This window comes from Protopterus annectens, chromosome 2.part0, assembly GCF_019279795.1.
Source record: "Protopterus annectens isolate FY-2018-M chromosome 2.part0, PAN1.0, whole genome shotgun sequence".
Lineage (NCBI taxonomy): Eukaryota > Metazoa > Chordata > Ceratodontiformes > Protopteridae > Protopterus > Protopterus annectens.
In genome coordinates, this window is record NC_056728.1 from 818,101,754 (window position 1) to 818,127,755 (window position 26,002).

At 39.9% G+C, this 26,002-nt stretch overlaps 1 protein-coding gene across 6 annotated transcripts in view; it reads left to right on the forward strand.

Annotated features, from left to right (window-relative positions):
* KDM4C (lysine demethylase 4C) overlaps positions 1-26,002 on the forward strand; it is a 3,520,425-nt gene that overhangs the window by 595,406 nt on the left and 2,899,017 nt on the right. The window lies entirely within an intron of this gene.

Consider the following 26,002-nt stretch of genomic DNA (forward strand, 5'->3'; position numbering starts at 1 on the left):
CTTAAATACAAGTTATGAACAATCTTAACAGGCAGTGGCTAAACTGAACTGATTGCAAGTAATCTGTAGTCCCATTGAGTAATAGTAATGGCTTTATTTCTATCCTATTGTTAACGCACACTGTCCTACATGAGGTTAAGTAATAATTATCACTTCTACATTTTTGGAATATTTTTAATAGTCTAGGTTGCACATAGATTTTAATTTTACTGAGAGCAATAAGTGATGTGAATTCATGATTAATTACTACCATTGTTATTTTTGGTGAGGTATTGATAGGGACATAGATATCTGTAGGTGTTACAGATTTTAATTGATATGGTTATGTGTGTACTATCAGCCCGGGAAAGCTATAAAATGTTTATCTAAAAAAAAAAAAAAAACATTTTCTGGAGGCAGGTAATTGTCACAGCTAGCCATTCTGAATTCATGTTTATCTTTTGCTGAAAACTGATTTATATCATGCTGGTATTTTTTACACAAAAGATATGATTGTTTACATTTTGTAACAAGTTCCTGCTGTATCTTTCATGTATTCATGAGCATATTAAACTAAACTTCACCTAACTGCTCATTAGGAAGTGACAGTATAAGACACTGTTGTAGTACAAATTTAATATAATATCCAAAGGAGCTTCTGTTTGAGTGGTGTACCTTTGCAGTAGCTCAGTGGTAGGAAATAATGTGTATTACTATATTTCCCTGTACTTTTGTGATGAAATCAAGTAGCTAATGAAGTGTTCTTCAGTGTTAATTAACTTAAGGTAACGATTAGCCATGGATGTATTTTATCTAAAATGCAGAAATATTTTTCTGTGTTGTTTCTTCAAGGAACCACTGCAGTAACATATTGTATGCATCTCCATTACAGATGCCAGTCAGTTTTGTTTCCATAGTAACTGTGACATGCAGGCATCTGTTTTTCAAAGGATGGCTTGTTTTCCTGTGTGCTTGCTTCTGCATAATAGTGTGACTAACTTGCTTGATCATCCCAGAGAATGAATGTGTACATGTGTGTGTGTGTGTGTGTGGGGGGGATAGATTGTGAGTCAAAAGAAAATATGAAATGAATGGTCTGTTAGTTAACTCGTAAATGATTCAAATTACTGCCCTAACAGTCTGGCATTTGTCATTCCTGCAGAAAAGTGTAGACACCTTACATATTACTTCTCGTGTATTAAACTTTTTAACATTATTTTCAAAAGGAACTGAGGCATTTGGCTTAATGGCTTATTTTTTCTCTCATCTTTTCACCCTGTTAAGGTTCATCTATTAAGAACTTTGTTATTAGCTTTTCAGTTTTCATCATTTTGTGGATTTATCTGTAGTTCATTGACTTCTAATAATGTAATTAACCAACTACAGTCTAAGTATATTGTCTTTACTTTAAATATAGTGCAGCATCTAGTTGTCTTTCCCCTGATACCTTATAGTACAAAGCTTTGTTAGTTGAGCTTTGTTAGGCTTCAAAATATTTTTTGTCATTTAGGCACCAACACTGTAGCTCTTTTTACAGAAAATGGATGTTTTGACATATCTTTCACGTTAATCAAGTGTGTGTTTTGAGCTTCTAACCAGAAAATGTGCTAAAACAGCAACTTTTGCTGCATCTAGCATTGATTGTATGTATGTAAAAAAAATATATATGTGTGTGTGTGTGTGTGTGTGTGTATATATATATATATATATATATATATATATATATATATATATATATATATATATGGGTACTTTTCCGTTATCGGGGCAACAGCTCCAACTCGCAATGTTCGCCCAGCTGTCAGCTCAGTCCTGAAGCGGTTCTTAAAGCAATTTCTAAACAGTCATCTGGTGTTTTCACTATCTTTAGAAAATGCAGTCTAGTTAAGCAGTTTGCCAGAAAGTCAAGAACATTTTTGAAGACGAACGATTGCTGTATTATTGCTCAAATACGGAACTTTGACTCACCAGACTGCAAAGAATCCAAGACGATGACAGAGAAGTTATACAAATTAAATGATCGTGTGCTTCGAGAAGAACTGCTTTATTAAAATAGTTTATTAAAGAAGTTTATTAAAGGGCATGGCACAAACAGGTGACAACAAGTATGGTTAAACAGAATATGGCAAAAAAACCTGGTTAAAAGTGGAAACAGGTGTGCTTCTTTATTTCTGGTGGGTGTGTGACAGTTGTAACTGTTAAGAATTATTGTAATTCTAACTATCCGCATCTATGACTTTTAATGGGAATTTTGTTGTCTTTTTTATAAAAGAAGTGTTTGTTAAAGAAAGCCTTGTTTTCAACCGTTATAATACAGCTGAGTTCATACTTAAGATATGAAAGCAAATAAGATGGTTATCTCAGTTTTGTAAAGGGCTTAACAAAGACTCGAAGCCAAAAAATGTGTGAAATGGACAGACTTTCCTTGCCGTTTCAAAACCACCAGTTCAGGGCTAACAGCTGTGCGATCATTGCATGCGCCTGCTAGCGCATTACAAGTGTTGCCCCGATAATGGAAAAGTAGTGTATACATATATATATATATATATATATATATATATATATATATATATATATATACACACACACACACACACACACACACACACACACACACACACACACACACGCAAAAATGGTCTATTTTTCAATATTTTTAATTACTCTTTATGAAACTGTAGAAAGTAGCTGTCTGTCATTATCTCCTTTGAATAACAATTTACTGTTTAAAGGTTTATTTTAAATTAGCAATTTAGTCTTTTTGACTGTTTTAGAGAATATTTGCTAGATCTTTTCTTGTGCTTTTTTAAATAAGATTTTTAGAAATCAACATGAACAATTTATTTACATGACTGTGAAATGTTGCAGTAATTTTAAAAGTCATTATGTAAAAAAAGGGGAAAGACCTTCAGCAGGTATCCTTAGAAATTCCCAAGGAAGATGCAGTCTTTCTAGCATGGACATGACGTTACTCAAGGATTCTTCCAAGTCACTTGTGTCTATGGAGTAAAAAGACAGGTGTGGGCTCCAAGCTCCCCCTGCTCTCAAAGGGCATTCCTCCTGCAGGCTTTTAAGGATGGATGGTTGACTGACACTTTCAGTTATTGGCCAAATAAGTTCCCTTTGGGAAAAAAACCTTCCAGTTTTACTTTTTTGTGGAACATTATTTTTACTTTTGTGGGGAAAATTTGTTTAATTTAAAACTACTTTTTCTGAAGTAAAATTATTTTATTTTTACTTTTGGGAGCCGGGGTAAGTGTTAAAAGTGCTTTTTACTATGTTTTAGGATAGGTTACTTTATCATTACTAAACTGTTTTACTGACAACTGCTACCAGGCTTCCTGGGAACAGTGCATCTTTTTTGGCTTAACCATGGAACAGCCTACCAGTTCCTAGAGTCCAGGGTTGCCAGATTTCCAGCCCCCCAGGTAGGGACAAAAAAAAAAAAAGAAGGTCTCTGAAGACCAAAAAAAAAAAAAAAAGGTCTTTAATGCGGAACACAGTTCCACATTAAAGAACAGTAGCTCTGCACTAAACACGGAGCTTCTTGTGTTTAATGCATTGCAGTTCCGCATTCAACACAAGTAGCTCCGTGTTTAGCGATTTTTGATTGGCCCATATACCGGCATATGGGCCAATCAAAAATTGCTAAACATAGAGCTTCTCGTGTTTAATGCGGAACACATGAAGCTCCGTGTTTAGCAATTTTTGATTGGCCCGTATGCCAGGTATACGGGCCAATCAAAAAAAAAAAAATCGAACAAAGCGGAGGCTGGCCGGGATTTAAACTGGCAGGGCGGGACTCGGGATCAGGCTGCTGATCTCAGGACAGTCCCGCCCAACTCTGCTTGAGTCCTACTTTTTCCAATCCCCCCCCCCCCCCAAAAAAAGGAAGAAATTTAATAAACAGTCTTTGCCATCACAGACGACTGCTAAAAGTACCTCACCTGGAGATGTGCGACTCTACTGTAATAATTTCTGGTTTTGAAGAAAACCATTCATCTTTATCCTTAGCTGCCTCCTACAGTCACCATAGAGTGGGGGTTAGTCGCATCCTGTACAGCTCTTGGCGTGCCCTTGTTGAGCAAAGGAGAACCACTCTTGTCTGCCATAGGAGAAGGTTCGTGGAGTTGGCCTCTGCCCTGCAATGCATTTCACTAGGAGTTGGTTTTTTTTTTTTTTTCAGACAAAAGTTGGTCTACTTCAGAAAGTCCTGTCAAAAAGAAGCAAAAACGTAAGCCTATTATTCATCCTGTCTCCGTTACTTTGGACAGGAATAATTTATTGGGCTTAGCTCAAAGTTTAGTTCAGACCTTTGACCCTCAGTTTTTCATTTTCTGATAAGAGAAAACGGGATTATTTATTTTCTGAAAAAGGTTCATGAATTTGAACCACAAAATGATTATAAGGGGACATACTTTGTTTGATCTCCCCAGATTTCTGATTCACATTCTGAAGAGAGTATGGCTCCTGCCAATCTCTTTGAAGGATTCCTTTTTTCTTAAACCTATTTCCAGACTGAATCAGTGAAAACATAAACATTAAGAAATGTGATCTAGTGCAACTGGGTTTTCCTAAGCTTACTCCATTTACTCCTGTCCTTTCAACTTTGGGGGGTGTTTTTCTCACAGCTTGCAACTTGCCTGATGGGCAGCGTAGTACTCCCAAGAAAGGAGTGTATGAAGTTCTTCCTTCTTATAAGTTTTTATATATAGACTGTACCCAGCAGCTATTGCTCTAGTAAAGCCAGCTGCTGCTATAAATTTTAATACCAGTCCCTCTCCTTCTGACAAGGATCAGAAGGCTTTTAATAGAACTGGAAAACATGTATTTTTCTGCAACTGTCATTTTTAGAATTCTCAGCTGTAAACCTCATATGTTAAAGTTTATGCTTTCCTCTCTTGAAAACGTGATGCATATTATGGGATCTGTTTCCTTTTCTGTGGAGAATCCTTTGTGTAACTTAATTGCTTCCTTGTCTCAAGTGGCTACCCACTGTTTAAAATGTGTGTATGATTTTGCTGCTGTCACTGGAACTGTTTTGAGGTGGTTTATAAGGTTACATACTCAATACCTTTCAGAGGATGTTGAAGGCGAAATTTGAATTTTCCCTTAGACACCATTAGTTTTTGGACTGTCTGCTGCAGAGGTCCTTGAAAAGTGTGGAGAGAGAGAGATAAAATAGTGTGGGGGATTTTCCAGATTTTCAGCTTTCCTTCTCTAGGTTTACTAAGGGGTTTAATGCTACCCTTACAAATGTTTTTTAAAAGCAAAATAAACTCCGCAAGCTGCTGGTAAGCAAACATTTAAAAAGCAGCAGCATGGAAGTTCCAAAGCTAAAGGAGGAATTCTCCATAAAAGGAAAATCTAGTAAATCTGAATAACTGTCTGCAAGACTTCCCTGCCCCCTTGGCAAAACCTTAATCCTCCCAGAAAGACTGAACCTCCATTTCTCTCTTTGGTAGCAGGTTGTTCATCTCTTGTAAGAAAAAAGGGCAACCCAATTCCTAGCAGAGTATTTTGAAGAGGTTGTTTCACACTATTACCTTTTGTCATACTTGCCATAAGAAGGTAGTTCCAGTTAAGATCAAGGCTTACTCTTTCAAGGCCTTGGCTTCATCTGTGGCTTTTTGGAAAGGGTTGGTGAAAGAATTGATATGACTGTAGGATAAATGATCTGGAATGACTTGAAGTAATTAAAATGAGCCTGGAATGAATGTCTTTTGTTTTTTTTAATTACTGGAGCTGTGCTGAACAGGTGGCAGTCTCTCCTTTATGGGCCGAATCTTCTTGTACCTTTCATAATAAAGCCTGCAAGCATGGTAGTTCAGTTAAGAATGCTTTATCATGTACAGTGGATGCAGATGTCAACAATATCTGAATACTGTTTCTAATAACAGTGCTAATAAAAATGTATTTATTTATTAATTATTATTTATTGACATTTGGTGACTGGGAAAGTCTGACTGGCCCAGAAACCCATTTTCAGTGGAGCCCTGGGGAGAAAAGCTCCCCAAAACACATACAGACTTAAAAGATTTTACAGTGATAACTAAATATTACGTGTGTTACTAGTAACAAGTTGTTGTTGCTGTTGTGTCTTTCGGCTTTTCCCAGTTAGGGGTCACCACAGCAGAACTCCGGTCCGCTAATGATTGGCAGTAGATTTTTGCGTGCCGAGTTGCCAGCCCTGATGCACAACCTTCAACGAAGGTACGCCCATTCACGCACGTCTCCACGCAGAAGACACTCTAGCTAAGAATCGAACTGGACAGTGTCTTACTGGGAGGCGACAATGCTACCGCAGCACCACCACAGTACAGACGTTAATAGCCTTTACAGTTATACCTAAGCATACATATATTTCTAGACATAATACAATTTATCATGTGGATAGATAACATTTGCAGCAGGTTGTAAACAGTTCAGTCAAAATTCTAGTTTAGAGTTGTACATCAGTTAAGTAAATTCTGTATTCATATCCGAATATTGTTTCCTGTAGCATTGCTGATAAACTGAAACAGTCCTCTGCATTCATGTTGTTCATATTCCTTTCCTCCTAAATAGTATACTTAATATTCTGAAGTACTGAATACTTGACCTGACTTCTGTACTAGTACCCGACTGTCTTTACTGTACTGCCTTTTGAGGACTACACAGCCATGACTTTCTGCGCATAAGTCCAAACAAACTAACTGTATCTGAAGTATTTTCTAATAATTCCAAAAGCTTGCAAATCTCTAGCCTCTTTAGCCTTGCTTCCCAAGCCTTGTACCATATAAAGAAAACGTTTTTACTCAAATATACAGCACATTCTGTTTCAGTCAGTATTCTTGACTGAAGGTTATTTTCACTGATTGAAAGTGCACTCACTGAAACTGTATGCAGACTGTGAAGGCCTGCTTTAATATGGTTGCATTTCTAGACTTATGCAAAGAGAATACTGTATTTTTGTATATTTAAATGATACCTTATCTAACAGCTGATTGTAGGAGTACTGTAAAAGCCGAAACTTAATCTTCTGTACATACTTTTACAAAGCACTATACAATGAACATAACATGGGAGAGTGCTGCACACCCCCTAGTGTAATGTATTCTCTGATAAGGTCAGACCACAAAATGGGCTCCTTTGAAGTAAAAATAAAACCTGGAACACCAGCTAACCCTGGAATATTCAGGAACTACCCAAAGGTTAACTTTCTACTGTTAAGTGATAATCTGGCAAAATTTCAAGTGCCCACAAACCCCAAGAACACTGCTGCTTACACAGGACTGTTCAGAGAAACCATATACAAGCATTTTAATAGTTGCATATAGGCAGCTGTACCCACCAAGGAGGAGGACAGGACTAACTCAAAAAAAACAAGCCACCCTGGTGGAATCACAACATCAGTAGGCTGTATAACAGAAGGAAGAAAATCATGGCGAAAATTAGGAGGTGCAGCACCAAACAGGAAAGAAGTACTCTCATCAAACTAAACAAACAACTCAGAGCACACAAAACATACATACACACATACAAATATTTCAAGCACGAGCATTAATGCCCTTCTAGCTTGTCAGTTTACCAAAACACTCGTTCCCATAATAAGTGTCCAGGCTGTTATTAAAAATATCTAAATTAGTATTTGCTTTAATGTAATTTGGAAGTCTGTTCCATGCATCAGCTACTGTCAGAGAACCAGTTAGTACACTTCTCATTCCTGTAGAATCTTCTACATAGGTTGTCTGATGGTTCTATGGTACTTTTTGATAGCCCCAAACTTCCCAGAGGTAGTTGCCTCTAAATGCCCTATATACTTGAATATATCCATGGATGCCCTTGGTATATTTCTGCTGTACTCTTTCCAGTTTACTCATGCTTGTTTTCTTATAGGGTTTCCATATTGTTATTCCATACTCAAGTTTGTGTTTATGTAACTAACAAACAATGACTTCATCATTTTTGATTTCCTAGACTTTATAAATCTTTTTATACAACCTATAGTTCTATAACTGTCGTTAACCAACTGCTTGATATGATTAGAAAAATTCAGTTGAGTCTACCCAGGCCCTTAAATGCGTCTACAGTTTTAATCACTGTGTGCTGTATTAAATATTCACCTTTCAATTTATGTCTCCCAAATCTCATAGGCTTAATTTTTTATATATTTATCAGCATATTATTCTGTGCCCAAATGGTCAATTTAGTCATGTTATTTTGCAGACATGCCTTATCCGTAACACATGTAAACAGTTTACCCAATTTCAGGTCATCTGCATATAGACTGTAGAACACCTTAGATGAAAAAGTTGGGTCTGAAATATGCAATCTAAACAAGTAAGGGCCTAGGAGAGAGCCCTGTGGGACACCCTGTCTGTGTAACCAAGGATTTCACCTGTCCAGTTGCTGTATGATACTTGCCATGTCCTATTTGTAAGTCATGCAGCTATCCATCTTATCAAAAGTACATCAATACCTAGTTGTACTAATTTATTCATCAGTGTTTTGTGTATGACCCTGCCAAATACTGAAGTTCAATCTGCATAAATTACATTACAGCAGAATTTTTCATTCATAACTGTTATGTTGTTATAGAACATCATGTTACAGGTGGTAATAGATCTGTTTTCAACATATGCATGCTGATATATGGTTTCAAGTCCCAACCTGTCCAGTTCTGACGATAACTTAACCAGTGTTACCTTCTCCATTATTTTTCCACAACTTGAAAGTAGACTTAAGGGTCTATGGACTCTGGGTTTGTCCTTCTCCCCTTTCCCTTGAAGACAGGTTGAATAAGTGCATGTCTCCAATCTTGAAGAATCTCCCCATATTTATATGACCTAGTAAATAATAGATATAATGGTACCGTAAGATGTTCTTCATTCCACATTGCTGCAGTCCTAACTATTGGGTAGTCCGCTGTCCAGTCGGCCCGAATACCAAAGTATATGGCTGACGTCGGTCACAGGGTACTAATCGCATGACATATCCTCAGTCTTTTTTGCCGCATGGTCCGATGCAGAAGCAATTTTGCGAGTGCAGGTTGGCGTTCTGAAAGTTTCTGAAGTCAGAGTTTCAGACCGAATCAAAGTTGGCTGAATATTTTGGTTTTCTTGCCTCAGTATTTAACCGGATGTCAGAAAAAGTGAATAACTGTATTTCTTGTGGGAAACAGATACCTCATAGGGATTACCATACTTTGTGTATACCTTGTTTAGGGCCTGAGCACGGCGTTGTTGGATGCCGCTCTTGTGCTAGATTTAACAAGCACTATTAAGAGAAGGTTAGACTGTGCCAGGTTAGTTTTGGGAAGCGTTGTAATTATAAAATGCCGTCGATGCTCCGGCCCTTCCCGGCCAAAAAGCGCAGGACAAAGCAGCAAAGGGTTCTTTAGAAACAGTGGAGCGGAGGTTCTGCCAGGAGTTTCTTTGGAGTCTCAGGGAGAGACTTTACTGTTACAGGATGTATCCTCTCAGGAAGTAGGCCAGGCTGAGGGGGCTTCTCAGGTGGCTGTTCTTCCCTCTCTTCCTAAGGTGGTTAGAGCCTCCCCTTCTGTTTCCAAGGCTTCTTTGAGAGGCAGGCCAAGTTTAGCTTCAGTGGGGTTTCTCCTAGTGCTTCAGGGTCTTTGCCTAAGAAACATATGCTTAAAATGGCAGAGGATTTGATTACTATGATTAGAGGTTCTATGCCCCCTCCTGATAAGAGGCCTAGAGTGGAACCTGAGTTTGAGAGTTTTGAGCAATGTTAGGCTTCTGAGTCTTCGGCTGAAGACTTGCAGGAGTATCCTCCTTATTCTGATTCTGATGTGGATGATTCTACTCCTTCAGCTTCTCCTCCTGAGGATTTTTCATTTTCAGAGACTCTGCATTCCATGAGGGAGCATTTTAAATGGGAAGGTCAAGATTTCTCTGATTCCAGGAAGAGGCTTAGGGAATTCTTGTTTTACCCCAGCATAGGCCTTTAGCTATACCTCCTGTTCTGAATGTGGTGGAAGATGTTTTGCAGAGGCTTCCCTGAATCCTGATTCTTTGCCTCCTGCCCCAGTTAAACCGGATAGGTACTATAGGGTGCCTGAAGCTCATAAGTATCTTTTTAAGAGTCCTAGGGCAGACCCGGAAACTGTCTCTCAGGGGCCTAAAGGTGTGAAGGCCTCTGTTGAAAATCCTGTTCCTCCTGATAAAGAGGCAAGGGCTTTGGATAGATGGGGATAGAAAGTGTATACTTCTTCCACTTTAGCCATGAGGGCGTTGAATTGTCAGTTTCACATGTTAAAATATCAGAATTATCTCCTTTCACAATTGAAATCTAAGGTGGATGCTCTGGCAGAAGGTATTGAGTGTAAAGAGTTGCAGGATTTAGTTCATGTGTCTGAACAGGTGGGTAAACATTCCTTGCAGTGTGGTTTTGATGCTGTGCAGGCCTCCTCGAGGGTGGCTGCCACTGGTTCTGTTCTTCGCCTGGTTGAGAGATCAGAATTTAGCTGAGCATGTTAAAACAAGGATTTTGGATGCTCCTTTACAGTCTGATGTGTTGTTTGGTTCGCCTGTGGAAGCAGTTTTAAAGAAAATGGAGGACAAGGCTAAGTCTATGCAAACTGTTAAGGATTTTTGCAGGTGCAGCCTCCGAGTTTAGTAGAAATTGGCCTACTAAGGGATGGACTTATCCTGCTTATGATTCCCAGTCTAGGGGTAGGTCTAGGCGTGGTAGGGGCAGAGCTCAAGGTTCTTTTAGGCCTAGGACAGGGAGTTCCCCTGCTCAGACTTCTGGTGAGGGCAGGGGTCAGTCCTTTCATAAGCAGACCCAATGACCTGCCTTTTCAGCTGCCAGTACATTCTCGGCTGGCAGCACCTTTGGGAGGAAGGCTGTCTCTTTTCAAAGAAAATTGGGATTTAATTACCCAAGACAGATGGGTTCTGGATATCATTCATCACGGTTACAGGTTTTATTTCCATACCTTGCCTCCTTTCAAAGGCATGCCAGACATTCCTCCTCTACAAAGAACAGAGGCTCACAAGCAAATTTCTCTGTTGCTCCAAATAGGGGCCATTCAGCCAGTTCCTGTGCCAGAAAGGGGCCTAGGATTTTATTCTCGCCTGTTCCTAGTACCGGAACACATGGAGACCAATTTTGGATTTATCTATCCTCAACACTTATCTGGACATTCCCAAGTTCAAAATGTTGACGTTACAACAGCTTTTACCTCTGCTGGGCAAAGATCACTGGATGGTAACTTTAGATCTCAAGGAAGCTTACCTTCATGTGCCTATAAGACTAAGTTGCAGGAAGTATCTGCGCTGGAAATTCTCATTATCAGTTCTCTGCATTGCCCTTTGGCTTATCTACTGAGTATTCACAAAGGTTCTGGCTCCAGTGATAGCTTACTTCAGGCTTCAAATCTATCCTTACTTGGACGACTGCCTGATTCTGGCTCAAGAAAAGGAAGTCCTTCTACAGCATTTGGAATATGTCATAGCAGTGCTAAGATGCCTAGGGTATTCTGTGAACGAAATAAAGTCCAGTCTAGTACCCTCTCAAGACATGTGCTTTCTGGGTGTGAGACTGAATACAGCAGCCCAGATGGCCTTTTTAACCCCGGACAAACAAAAGAATCTTTCCAGTTACTTCCATCAACTATCTCTTCAGTCCGGGCTGACTGCAAGGACAGTCCTTCAAGCCTTAGGGTTCATGGCATCTTGTATTCTGGTGCTTCCCAATGCCAAACTGCATATGAGGAAGCTGCAATGGTATCTCAAAATGTATGGACACAGCACTGCCAGGATTTGGACACTGTCATTCAAATAATACCTTGCATTCAAAAGGAATTTTGTGGTGGGCTCAGGAATGTCACCTAAACAAGGGACTCTCTGTGACCCGGCCAGAGGTGAGTCAGATTCTAATGACAGATGCCTCAGACATTGCTTGGGAGCTCATCTAAATGGAAAGTGGATACAAGACAAGTGGCCTGCCAGACTACAGCATCTACATATCAACATGAAAGAGATGTTAGCAGTCCAGTTTGCATTAATGGCTTTCAAGGAGTTACTTCTTCCAGGGCAGGTGTTGATTCTAACAGACAACACAACTGTCATGTGGTACATCAACAAACAAGGGGAACACATTCTTACCCATTGTGCAGGCAAGCAATGATTTTATGGGAGACTGCGCTCAGCTTGCAACTAACTCTTCAGGCAAGGTTTCTGCCGGAGCACAGAACTCCTTAGCAGATGTATTAAGCAGACAAATCATGGATCCCCACAGTGGAAACTGGATCTTCATGTATTTCAAAAATTGACAGTGTCATGGGGAACTCCAGACATGGATCTGTTCGCTTCTCCACTAAACCACCAGCTGCCAAAGTTTTGCACAAAGAGGTTTCATCACACAGCTTGGAAAGTGGATGCTCTTTCTTTCAGTTGGAAAAATCTTCATGTGTATGCTTTTCCACCTCTGCCTCTTCTACCAAAGGTGCTTCTAAAGGTCAGACAAGACAAGCCAAGGATGATTTTAATAGCTCCAGATTGGCCTCGGCAGCACTGGTACCCATTACTGAGGAGTCTGGTAAGGAAGCCTCCATGGCCTTTACCCTTGATTCCACACCTGTTGTCTCAGAGGGACGGTCACCTGCTCAATGTCAAGCTTCACTCTCTTCATCTAACAGCCTGGCATATTCTGTTTTGAAAGACAGCAGGTCTCAACTTCCTCAACAAGTTTTAAATGTGATTATGGAAGCCAGAAGACCTAGTACAAGGAAAGTGTAGAAAAATGGAAGAGATTTTTATTTTGGAGTGCAGCAAACAATTTGGAGATTTCTGAGCCTAATTTGAGTGTGGCTCTTCAATATCTTACTGAGTTATTGGACAAAGGTTTGTCTTTCTCTTCCATTAAGATTCATGCTGCAGCAATTTCAGCTCACTATGATTGTGACCCACCATTGTTTTATCCTTTGTTCAAGCAATTTCTTAGAGGGGCAAAGAATATAAGACCCCACGTAGAGCTCCTACTCCTGCTTGGGATCTCAATTTTGTGTTGGAGAAACTTACTCTACAACCTTTTGAGCCTCGGCTACTGCTGAATTGAAATACTTGTCATGGAAGACTGCTTTTTGTTGGCCATTACTTCTGCAAGAAGGGTTTCTGAGTTGCAGGCCCTTATGGCGGTACAGCCTTTTTGATTTTTCATAAGGATAGGGTATCTTACTAATCCTTCCTTTATGCCTAAGGTGGTTTCTAGTGTGGCTTTAAACCAAACTATTCATTTGCCTACTTTTATGCAGATCCCCAAAATAAAGGGGAAAAGATTTTGCACACTTTAGATGTACACAGGCAATTGCGTTATTATTTGAGCAGGACTAAGGATTTTAGGCAGTCTCAGCAGTTGTTTGTTTCTTTTGCTTTGAGTTCAGGGCAAGCCTGTGTCAAAACAAACTATTTCTAGGTGGATTGGGTTTTGCATTGCATTTTGTTATTCCCATCATGGCAAGGAGATTCCAGCTGGGATTGCCTCATTCCACTAGGGCTACTGCCACTTCAACAGCATTTCTAAGGGGTGGCAACTAAGGATATTTTGGAGGCAGCTACTTGGAGTTCAGTGCATACTTTCTCTAAGCATTATCACCTTCCTCTCTACTCTAAGTCTAGGGCTGGTTTTGCCACAGCTATTTTGCAAGGCATGTTGTCAGTTCCTGCTTCCTTATGATTTGCCAGCCTCCCTTACCTCTGCTTTGGGATTCTACCCAATAGTTAGGACTGCAGCAATGTGGAATGAAGAACATAGTACAGTTTTGTACCTACCATAAATGTAGATGTTCGAGGATCCACATTGCTGCAGTTCCCTCCTTCCCTCTGTGTTTAGGGGTGGTTGTGTAGGTGAGGTTATATCCTGGTAATTTTGTATATATTGTATATATTTTTGGTGCAGGTATGTTTGGAGTTTTTGGTTTTGGCCTTATCTTTTCAGGGTCTTCTGACATCTGGGGCAAGAAAAGACTGAGGATATGACGTCGGTCATGCGCATTAGTACCCTGGCGCCTGACCGTCGTCAATATCTACTTGGTATTCGGGCCGACTGGACAGCGGACTACCCAATAGTTAGGACTGCAGCAATGTGGATCCTCGAACATCTACATTTATGGTAGGTACAAAACTGTACTTTTTTGCTTAAGTGTTCTCAGGTTATTGTTTCTAATTCCATCTTCTCCTTGTAGTTTGTTTGGATCCAGTTTGCGCAGTTCTTTTTCAATATAATCTAATTTGATTCTAATGTCTGGAGTTACCTGGATGTCATTCATTTGAGGTAAATTTGGCCTCCTAGGCCAAGGACAACCACAAGGCATTCTTTAGCTATGTCTGCAGCCTCAAAAGAAATACACAGTTGTGAGCAGAGCTCATTGTAAATGGAGTCGCCTATACAGAGCCAGAAGATATAGCAAACCTACGGGCCGACAAATTCATTTCCAACTTTGTCCCTTTCTCCCCATCAACCTTCCCCCAGGAAATGAAATATAACTCCTCTGGTATCACTAGGGAACAGGTACTTAATGCTGTCTCTAAGGCCAATAACACTGCATCGATGGGCCTAGGCAAAATCCCAGGATGCCTTCTAACTAGCATGAAACATGATCTATCAGGCCCCCTGGAATTGCTATTTAACTGTAGCCTCTAAACAGGCTTCATACCTAATGAGTAGAGAACAGCAACAGTCATCTCTCTGCCCAAAGCTGGGCCATATACAGACCCTGGAAACTACTGGCCCATAAGTCTCACAAGACTCTTCTGCAAAGCTGTGGAAAGAATTATCATGGAAATGATCAGTAATGACATAAGAAACTTCCAGACACTGGATCCAACCTAATTTGGTTTCATCAAGGGTAGGTCAAGCTTACTCAAGCTGGTGGACTTCTTTGAGGTCGTCACCAAAGCAGTAGATGAGGGCAGAATGGTTCACATTGCCTACCTTGACCTGGCCAAGGTATGTGACACAATACCCCACTCTGGCATTGTTGACAAACTTAAGAGGTTAGGTACAAACCCTTTGTCACCCAGTAGATAGCCGGATGGCTCACAGACAGGACCCAGGAAGTTAGAACTGGGGAGTCCACCTCTACAAAGAGACCAGTCACAAGCGTAGTCCTACAGGGATCAGTCCTGGGATGGTCCTTTTTGGCATTTACTTCTCTGAAGTCAAAGCCAACATCACTGGCCTCTGGCTAAGTTTGCAGATGATTGCAAATTAGGAGATGTCATTGAATCGCCCCTTGAAACAAATATTCTCCATGGCTGACACAGACATCGACTGGTGCCAGAGCATGGACTAAAACTAAATGCTAAGAAATGCATAATAGTATCCTTCGGGAAGTCATCCACCCCTGGAGACCATCATATTGACAACACACCCCTATGAGTTGACCCAGTAGTTAGGAACTTGAGGACGCACACAGATAGTAATCTAGCCTTTGACCATCACATGTCTACAGTAGTGAGGAAATCATTCTATGTTGTGTAACTTATAAATGAAGGTATGGCATGTAGGTCCAAAGAAGTCATTTTTCCACTGTACTCATTCATCAGACATATCATTGAATACAATGCCACAATTGGTATGTACCTAACCAGAAATAGCCAACAACTGGAATGTCCACAGAGGTTCCTCACTAAAATAATAGAGGGCGTAAGTAACATGTCCTGTGCCAGCCATCTCATGGCCTTATCCCTGTATTGTGTTCCCTAACAAGAGGGGAGATCTATGCCTGGCATACATGGCATTATCAAACTCCACTCCAGGGGTGGTCCTGCATATCCACAGAACAAACAGCACCAGAATTACCCATTCTAAAGACTTAAACCTTGCCTGTGATATAAATAGAGCCTGCTGGAGAGACAGGCATATATCCCAGAGACTGCCACATCTCTGGTACAGGCTCCCCATCCATGTGAAGCAGAGTTCCTCCCTAACCCAGTTCAAGTGTAACTCGGACAACTGGATGGGAAACCGGAAATAAAATTCATCCCTGGTTTGGTATCTGTGTCTGTAATGGACACAGGTAGGCAGCCTGTAAATGTTTCATCTCCCAAACCTTTGCTTGTAAATGTTTCACCTCCCAAGCCTCTGCTTACACTTAACAAGTGTACCAGAACTTGTCAGAGATCTGGGATGCATGGCTAGGCTTAAAATGGCCCTTGTGGTTGTTTGCCTTGTATACACCTATGAACTAGATTCCTTCTCCTGATCTAGGACAGACTTTTGCTAGGAAGATTCTCAAGGAACTCCTGGACCCTCATCCTTCCTCCTTTGTCAGTCTAAGCTGTGGTAATCTAGCTATATAGTTAAGGCTACTGCAGCGTTGATCATTCGAACATCTACAGCTATGATATATTTGCGTACACAACTTATTTTCTTGCAACTGATGATAGACCTGAAATCTCCTATTATAATAAGTAAACTGATGTATCTTTCTGATGTTTTGTCTCTTCTATGTTGGACGTTTCTGTAAGTGATCTCTCTAGGCATCTCTGCAAACTTTAAAGTGTTATGTACAAAGCTTTTCTTAGGCACTCTGAAACTATCACTAGTGTTGACAACGGTAGTATCTTCTGTTTTTTTTCCCTCTCTTAGCACTTTGCCTTCTAATTTTTTTTTTTTTTTTTTTTTTTTTGTTACAGCAAATAATTGTGGCTTTCTTTTTTTCATCCTTTGGCTGCAACTGCTTGGTCATTATGACAATTCTAATGTGTAACAGTCTTTCTTTTACAAATTGGGATTATTAGGACTCGATAATGAAGTAGGCAGAGATGTTTTTCCTTTTAACTTTTGCCTTGTTAATATCCGAGCATGTGGAAGACAGCCCCCTTTCAGTAGAATATTACTGTTTTCTACTAAAGCTAAGTAATGGTCACTCAATACTCTGTATCATCTGTATCCAACCGCATCACAGTCTGCTAAAAATAAGCTGGAACTCCCATTTCTGTGTAGAAGTCTTTAATGCAAAGCTAGCATACTGTGAACCATTGTCTGATAATGGCTACTACTAGAATACTATGTTTGGGAAGTATAGATTTCAGTGCCACAATCATACCTTGACTAAGTGCAACTTTACATTATGGCTTCTGAAAACTATGACTACAATACGTAACATATTAGAGTTGATGTTTTCTTGATACTGAGTCCATCTGTATCATTCTTAATCAGTAGTATTCCTGGATGTAGGTTTAACAACATTGCTTCACTTAGATTATTAGTGTAGCAAACATTACAGATAGAGCAGTTCTGTACTTCTGTCTGCATAGATATTCTTGGCCAAACTAACGCATCATATGCTCTGTGTTTATACTTGTCTATTCCCAAAACAGACTTGTGTATTCTTTCCAGCATCACTCTTCTCATATGATATGGAGCCAACATTTTATCTGCTTTGTACAGCAAACCTGTACAACTGATATATTCTTGAAGTGAAAGCTATGATGAACACCCTTTCCTAATGCAACGTTTCTGTTCGGGCAAGCCCTTTGCATCAAATTTTTGGGGATGTTTATCGGATTGTCATCCTCAGTACATCTCTGAAACTCCTTTTAGTTTATTTTCTGTAACTGGTAATTGCAGTGTAAACCCCCTTAATTACAATTTTGTCCCCAATCCTATATTCTTTCTACTTTTAAGTATGAATGACTTGTATGTGCTGTTTGCATCTGACCTTCGGTTCATAGGTAGTTACTAGGCATGCTGTCTATGAAACCTTTGAGGCACCTAGCTTTTTACCCATCTCCCCAGAGCACTACCTATTTAAATGACGTACTCAAAGTCGCACATTAGATGAATAGACTGAAAGAAAGCTTGTTTACAGCTTATAGCTTTAAGCCTCTGTGATAACTGACAGACCTGATACCTTTTAATTCACATTTGGTCATATTTTTGTATTCTTTTATTCCCAGATGGAGCTTTTTATAGTGACTTCTTGAATATATTCTATAAAGGTTTTTGGTCATATCCATTTCATCTCTTCTTTGCTAAGTGTACTGGGAACACACTTTCATACAGGTCTTTCACATTCTAAGCATATTTTTTCTGTCATTCAGTAAATGCTTTTGATCCATAGGCAACTGCTTTTTTGTCTTGCAGCGATATCATTTTGAATAGCTTATTCACATTCGCATTCTGTAGTATAGGTATTTGCACACAGTTTCACATACTGTGTGTGTGTGAGAGAGAAATTTGTTGTAGTCATTGTGATCTGTTTGATAATGTTAATGTATCTCAAAAAGAAAAAGATTAGAGGAACTGGCGTTATGTTTTTATTTTATTTGTTAACCCAGGTAGAGCACTGATCTTCATGGCCCTTGTTTACACTCAGCCTCAGAGTGCTGTCTGGTTAAGTTTTTTTTTTGTTTCTTTTAATATTTCTTTTATTTTATTTTGCTTTCATTTACCATGTTTGTTCTAATGGGTTTGGTCAATAAAACCTTTTCAGAAGAGGACTGAGGAAAAAAGCTCCAGCATGTTCCAAACATTTTTAAATATACATTCAGTAAGTTATACAAACAGACATTAATAAGCCGCAGTGGTGCAGCGGTAGCATTGTCGCCTCACAGCAAGAGGCTCTCCCGTTCGATTCTCAGCTGGAGCGCCTTCTGTGTGGAGTCTGCATGTCCTCCTTGCGGTCAAGTGGCGTTCGAAAGACATACGTGAATGGGCGTGCCTTCGTTGAAGGTTGGGCGTCGGACTGGCACCTCAGCACCATAAAAATTGACTGCTATTCATTAGCGGACCAGAAGTCTGCTGTGGCTACCCCCTAACCGGGAAAAGCCGAAAGAAAAACAACACAAACAGACAATATGGTTTAAGATGAGATTTAATATGTTGTAATATTTATGCACAGGAGAAAGCAAAACTAATCAGTACAAAAAGATCAACACCAAATATATTTGAAGAGCAATACAGGCGTAGGAATCCGGAAGTGGAAAACTTAACAATACAAAAAATAAGATGACACAGGGGAAAAGTAGAAAAAAAGATTAGTAATGAAGAAATTAAAGATGTTTAACAGAGACGGAGGTTACGGAGTGCCTGCGAAGTCAAGGATTCACTGTGGAAACACTAACAGTGTAGAATCTCAGAAAGCACCACTGCAAGATAGAGCAATAGACATCCAAATTAAGGAGAAACTAGTGGAACAGGAAGAAACTGGTCAGTTGCCATATGAAGATATTTTGGAGCCTTCCACAGGAAACCAGTATAAATGTTCACTTGAAGCTGGACAGCAAGGGAAGAAACAGGAAAAATGTGGCAACTCTGGAGCTGTCAGTGTTGAGTGATAGGCCAGTGAGTCCCCATATGACAAAGTAAAGGAAGACACAGGATGAAATTGAAGGGGATGTGTCACAGGAAGGTGCTATAGAACTTTCTACAGAATGCCCACATAAAATGGAGAGCAAAAAATGTGCCCTCAGTTTAGAAAAAAATGAACCAAGAGAAAAGTTGCTTTATTTAAAAGTGAGATATTAAGATCAACGAAAGACATAGACTGAAGAAGGTCAATAAAACCCCAAAAGTCAGAAGTTTGATAAAACAAATGAACACAGTAATTAGGACTGTCCATAGACATCCATCAATGTAACAGAAGTAAACATGATATTTTACTGTGCAGCTAAATTAATAACAGATAAAATTCTACCACAAGAACACATGGTAGTGAGGAAAAGGAAGGGGAGAAATTGAATGCCATCATGGAAGTATTGAATAGAGAAATCTATAAAGCAGTTAAGTAAGTGTCACTGTTAGATGAGTATAGAAGAGGGAACAGATCAACAAGAATGCTATCTCAGAAAGATAGACATGATAAAAACAATGTGCAATATTATAATGGATCAGGATCAGTCCTGTACTATCACAAATAATAAACTAAAAATATCAGCACAGGCAGAAGAACTTGGAAGATACACAGATAAATAGAAAGAAAAAGTACAAAATAAGCAATTTATTGATAACCTCAAAAAGTTGTATAGATATTTGGGAAACAAGGTAAAAGGAATTGAAAGACCACCCAAAAAAGAAGAAATAGATACATTTTGGAGAAATATTTATGAAGATCCTGTGGAACATAAAGATGTGAAACAGATAGAAGTAGTAAAAGAAAGTATAAGAATTTCAAAGGTTTGTTTATGTCTTTTGGCTTTTCCCGGTTAGGGGTCGCCACAGCGGAACTCCGGTCCGCTAATGATTGGCAGTTGATTTTTACGTACCGGCTTGCCAGGCCTGATGCACAACCTTCTACGAAGGTACGCCCATTCATGCATGTCTCCACGCAGAAGACACTCTAGCTGAGAATCGAACCGAGCAGCGTCTTACTGTGAGAAGACAACGCTACCGCAGCACCACCACCGCAGTCTTTGGGATGAAGCAACAGCCAGAGCAATTGAAACAAAGTTAAGAAAAGCCTCTAATTGAAAAACAGCAGGCCCAGCTAGAGTACCTAACTTCTGGTTAAAAGTATTAACATCTTTGCATGAAGATTAAGCCATGAGCAAGAACTATTCATATGTGCACCCTGAACAGACACCAACCTGGCTAACAACAGGAAAAACAGTGCTCCTACTTGAGTGAACCAGCAAGCTACCCTAAAAATAACTTGCCTTCTAACTACGTATAAACTATACACCAGAATTGATGCAGACAGAGTTTATAGTCATTTAGAATAAAACTCAATCATGGCAATGAAACAAAAGGGCAGTAAAAGAAAGACATATGGAACAAAGGATCATCTATTGCTAAATAGTCGTAATGGAGAATTGTAAAAAAGGAAGAATCTAAGTATAGCATGGATTGACTACAAAAAAGCATTTGATAGTATCCCACATTTCTGGATAAGAGTGCTTAAAAATGTATAAGTACAGCCTACTCTGATCAGCTACATTACAGTGATGATGAATCACTGGCAAGACCACTTTACAATTAAGCCATGATAAAGGACGAATTATTATTCCAGGGATAATAATCCAAAGGGGGATATTCCAGGGTGACTCCTTATCACCTCTGCTCTTCTCTCTCGCCCTTAACCCATTAAGCTGTCTACTTAGCAGATTAGGCCATGTCTATAATTTGGCTCCTAGAAAATAACAAAATGTAAAGACTTCTCATCTTCTCTTTGTTAAAACTGTATAGCTCATCAGCTGAGGAACTGAAAGCACAACTGCAAGTAGTCAAAACTTTTTAAATAATATAAGAATGTCATTTGGTCTTGATAAGTGTGCAAAAGCAACCTTCAAAGCAGGAAAACTGCAGCACCAAGAAAACATCAGTTTGGGACAAGAATGTAATATAAAAGAACTTGAGCAAGAGGAAATGTATAAATATTTGGGAACTGATGAAGGATCAACAATAAAACATGAACAAATGTGAATAAAACTTGGGAAATAATATTTTAGAAGACTTAAATTAATTCTGAAAACAGCATTGACATCTAAGAACAAAATTCAAGTTATAAACCAATTTTCTCTTCCTGTCCTAACTTGCAGTTTTGGAGTGACTGGCCCCAAAACTTGTTGGATAGATTAGATAGGGAAACAAGAAGGATGCTTCATACTCACCAAATGATTTATAAAAATCAGTGCATATGAAGATTATATATTCCCTGTTCTGAAGGAGATATGGGCCTCCTTGAAACTGATTACATGTGTAGATCTGCAATCTTGGGATTGCACACATCTGCTGACCTCACAGGTCCCAAACATAGTGAAAGTTTTGAAACATGAGGACAATAATGCTTAGTCTAGCAGAAAGCATATCAACATCAGTCAGGAATAGAAATCATACCAGAAGTAGATAAAAATCAGACGGCAACTGAATGTGCCAAAAAACAAAAGAAAGAATATAAGGTGAAGGATCAGATGAGAAGGCAAAAAAAATGTTGAAAATGCATAAATATAGTTGCAAGTATAGAAAACTTCTGGAAGAACCTCATAGGTAGGTACTAGGCTGTCGGCCCTAGGGCCTATACAAGCCCAGCCAAAAAGGTACCCTGGCTTTTGCCACCCAAGAAAATTAGTTTCCTGTGCCACTGTTGAGAGAACGCCACAGTATTGATCCCCGGGGTGAATTTCCTATTTCCCATCCAATCATCAAGATTTTTCTTGGAGTACTAATGAGGAGCTTTGTTTGATATAGATAGGTAGTTTATTCCAGAGTATGGGAAGTCTCTGGGACAGGAATCTATCCCTCCGGCATGTTCTGTTTATTGTGGTGACATGGTTTAGGTCCCTACAGCATGTAGCTCAGAGGGATTGGGACTTCTTTAAGTGGAGCATGTCCAACAGCTCTGGGTTTGACATAGCTTTGTATGTTAGGCAGAGATCACCTCTGAGTAGGCGATATGCAACGGAGTAAAGCTAGAGTTTTTTGAAACGGTCTGCATAGGGCATCTCTTTGAGGCCGGTAATCCTCTCTGTGAGGTATTTCTGCAGCCTTTTCAGTTGTTGTAGATGTCTTGTGAGGTGCATACCAAAAGAGACATTGTACTCTATAATGGGTCTAATGAGTGATGAGTAGAGGGGAACAGTGACCTCTTTTTTTCTAGATGAGAAAACTTTCGTGATGAGGTGTGCCACGTAGAAGGATTTCCTGACTATTGTGGCAATGTGATTATCAAAGGAGAGACTACTGTCCACCTGTGTCCCAAGTTCTCTTATCACACTTTCAGTGTTTAGTATACCACCGCCTATATTGTAGTTCATGGGTACAGAGTTTTTACCAAAGGGGATGACAGTATACTTTTTGGCATTGAGCTTGAGGCCATGGCTTTGACACCAGGCATCTGTCTCAGTGAGGCCCTTTTGTAGGATGTCCACATCGTTAGGAGGTACGATTATGGCTCCTAGTTTCAGTCATCTGCGACCTTCTGTGTTAACCTGTACTTCTGAGAAGTTGATACCAAACAGGAGAGGACCCAGGACTGACCCCTGTGGTACTTCACTTGTCACTGGTCTGAAGTCAGATTTGGAGTCTGCTACTTTTACAGTGTGGGTTCTGTAGTGAGCTAGTTGGCAACCCATCGTGTGACATAGGTTTTTATACCTAGTATAGTGAGTTTATCTATAATTCCAGAGTGGGGGGATGGTGTCGAAAGCCTTGGCAAGATCTAGATAGGCTGTGTGAGCCACCTTACCCTCGTCTACGGCTTTGGTGACTGCTTCAAAGAAGTCTATCAGGTTTAGGAGACATGACCTGCCTTTTACAAGCCCGAATTGGGTGGGGTCTAGAGTTTGGATATTACCAACATCTTTGATGATACGTTCCAAGGCCTTGCAGACCAGGCTCGTCAGGCTAATGGGGCGGAAGTTCCCAGGTTCCATGGTGGCTCCCCCTTTGTGGAGTGGGTTAACTGTCGCTGTGCGCCATTCAGTGGGCACAAAGCCTGAGATGAGGCTATGATTGAACATGGTACTTAGGTGGGGTGCCAGTTCATTCTATAGATCGTGTAGAAACCAACCTGGGATGTCTGATCCCATGGATGCTGTGTTCTTCGCTTTGGAGAGTCTGGTTTTTACCTGTGCAGCCATGATTACAGGAACTTTGCATTTTTCCGGTATAGAGATGGGCTCTTTAGGGGTGAGAGGGGGGTAAAGTTAGCACTGAACCTATCTGCCAGGATGTTGGCAATATCAGTTGGGTCTGTATATTTAGTGCCATTGTGCTGTAACTCAGAGCAGATCTGAGTGTTGCCATTGAGATTTCTGACATAACTATAGAATGCTTTGTGGTTGTCTTTAGAATCAGTGGCAATTTTGTTTTCGTAACTAGCTTTGGAGGATTTTATCAGGGATCGCAGCTTCTTACTGAGGCTGACCAGGGAGCTCCTCCACTCATGGAATTTTACTCTCTTTTGCAACAGTTTCTTCCTTCTGTTGTACAGTTTGTGTATGGCATCGGACCACCAGATTGGCTTCCTTTTTGGAGGATAGCGTCATGGTTCTGTTTGGGATAGGACGATCCACGCAGTCTTGTAAGTGCTTATAAAGTGCAATTGTGTAGGATTCAGTAGTCGTAACTGTATTGTCCATCTGCATGGGTGTCATGAAGTTCACCACTTCTGTCTCAAGAAGCATGAAGTTGGCTTTGGAGAAATTTTTTAACGTGGTTTCCTTAATGGGGGGTGGGGGCAGGATGTGGATATCTAGGGTAATTAGCTTATGGTGTGATAGGACCAATGAGGCGTTGACTTCAGGTGTGGAACACCAGTCACTCATGTTGGTAATGACCAGATGTAGGATATTGTTGCCTTTGGTGGGGGTGTGGATAAGTTGTTCCAGGGCATTAGAGTTTATAAATTTCAGTAGGCGTTGAGCGAAGGAGTTTGTACATGAGTAGTTTTCCCAGTTAATGGTGGGGTAGTTGAAATTGCCCATTATTAGGGTGTTTGATTGAACCCTAGTATTTTCCAGTACATCAAGAAAAGAGGAGTGGGAATCCTGGGACCTGGTGGGGGATCTGTAGCAAGCTACAATTTGGATTGCAGTTTTGCTCAGAGTTAGTTGCACTTGGATAACCTTGACTGCATTATGCTGAGCAACTAGCCTGGAGGTGTGGGTATCCTTAATGAATATGGACACACCTCCGCCTTTGGTGTTCCGGTCCAGGTTACATGGCCGAAAAGTGTGATATGAGTTATAGCCTGGTAGTGCAGGGGTGCTGTCTGGAGCCTTGAACCAGGTGTCAGTCACTGCACAGATATCGATGTTCCCCATTTAAAGAATGCCTCGAGTGAGTGCATTTTGAGATTTAGACTTCTAGCATTGAGTAGCATCACCCTCTGTTTTTGCTTGCCTGTTCCTGTTACGGTGGTGAATTTGTCATTTGAACCTTGCCTAAAAAAGGCACTATAGAGGCGGCAAGAACCTTAGCCAGTATCCGGAATCCCAGGGGTTCCCAGGGACCTCAATATTGATCAGGATTGAACGCAGGAATGGCTAAGGAGAAGAAAATTCAAACCAAAAGGTGAAAGCTTAATATTGGTGGCCCAAGATAGTTGGCTTATAAACATGTTGGTTAACAAAGTCAGCTGAACATGTGGGAGAAATAGACAAGTGTAGCTTTTGTAAAACAGAACTGGAAACAGTCGTACACCTTGTTGTGGTTGTGACATACTAATGGCAAAAAGACTGTGTAGTGAAAGGCATAATAATATGGCAAGATTGTTGCACTGCAGATTGTATAAACATTATGGTATTGAAGTAGCTAAAAAACACTGGAAACATGAGCTACAAAGCATCATAGAAAATGGCAAAGTCAACATCACATGGGATCACCCATTATCAACAGTTCAAAAGATAGATGCAAGAAAACCAGATATAGTGGTCCACAAAAAGAAGACAAAAGTAGCATTGATCATTGAATTTGCTACACCCAGTGTCTACAGTGTCTTGTGTGCAGAGAGAAACAAAGTCATAAAATATCAGGATTTGCAGGCAGAAACGAAAACAGTGTGAAGGAAAGACTCCTAGACAGTTCCAATAGTAGTACGAGCAGTGGGTCTTATAAAGAAAGAATTTACAATCATATTTAGATGTTACCAATATATGTAACTCCACACGAATTGCAGAAGGAGTTATTACTGGGCACATTACAGGTGTTGAGAAGAGCACTTCTGGGTGACATCAAAGATTGAAACAATACTAATTTCATGAACTTTAATCGTACATCGACTTAGGAATGGAGTCCATTCCCGCCATGGTATTAGAAATCCCAAAAAATTGAAGAAATTAAAAAAAAAGGGACAGACATTAAGTAATATAATTTAACAATTAAACATGCATTTGCTAGATTACATTCATATGAAATAAAGGAAGCTGTTACAGTATGAAAGATACTTATGCATTTAGCAGATGTTGAACATTGAGCATTTGAAAAGGTGCATCAATGAGTTTGCAGAATAGATAATAAATCTTGTGATTAGTGATAACAAATTCAAAGAAATGGAAGTGAGGGAAGGAACACTGTATGGCAGAAAATGTTAATATTGTACTTAAGAGGTGGAGTATTATGCAGAGTCAGA